The 573-nt window shown below is 57.2% G+C and overlaps 1 protein-coding gene across 1 annotated transcript in view; it reads right to left on the bottom strand.

Moving 5' to 3' along the window:
• Nucleotides 1-573, bottom strand: part of LOC105308971 (F-box-like/WD repeat-containing protein TBL1XR1) — a gene marked incomplete at its 3' end in the record, with an annotated part of 49641 nt that overhangs the window by 10359 nt on the left and 38709 nt on the right. The gene's annotated exons all lie outside the window — the stretch shown is intronic.

Below are 573 nucleotides of genomic sequence, written 5' to 3' on the forward strand. Positions count from 1 at the left end.
CCCCGTCAGCCACCGGAGCCCGTCGGGATGGGCACCGGAGTGTGCACGGCGCCTCTCCAGCTGCCGCTCCGTGCTCGGCAGGCTCAGCGTTCCACACGGACACCGAGCCTTTCCCCCCGGGCCGTGACTGTGTGTTTTTGTTGGAAACGTCTTGATGCGGATTACGAAAAAAAATAAAAAAAAAATAAAAAAAAAAAAGAAGAGGAGACTCCTGTGGCCAGGGATGAGCCGATTTCGAAGGACGCACGGACGCGAGCCACGTTCCTACAGTTCTGGAGCCGACAGAATTGTGTCTGAAGCGTGCTGCGACCCCACACGCTTGCTGCTGCTGGTCCATGAGAAATCTTTGCTTTTTGTTCCGAAATGCTGTGTCTACTTTCGCAGATCTAACACGCACACCTGGAAGGACACAGAAAGAGCCCGTTACCTTCGGAGATGGGAGCGAGGTGCCATGACGGCGGAGGCTGGCCAGTTACATGACCCCCGGAGCAAAATCGGGCCCCCCACCCACGGTTTGTGAAGAAAGCTTCACGGGCACGCGGCCGCGAACCTTCGGAGCGCTAGCGACAAGCT

Source organism: Pteropus vampyrus, unplaced genomic scaffold, assembly GCF_000151845.1.
Source record: "Pteropus vampyrus isolate Shadow unplaced genomic scaffold, Pvam_2.0 Scaffold647, whole genome shotgun sequence".
NCBI lineage: Eukaryota > Metazoa > Chordata > Mammalia > Chiroptera > Pteropodidae > Pteropus > Pteropus vampyrus.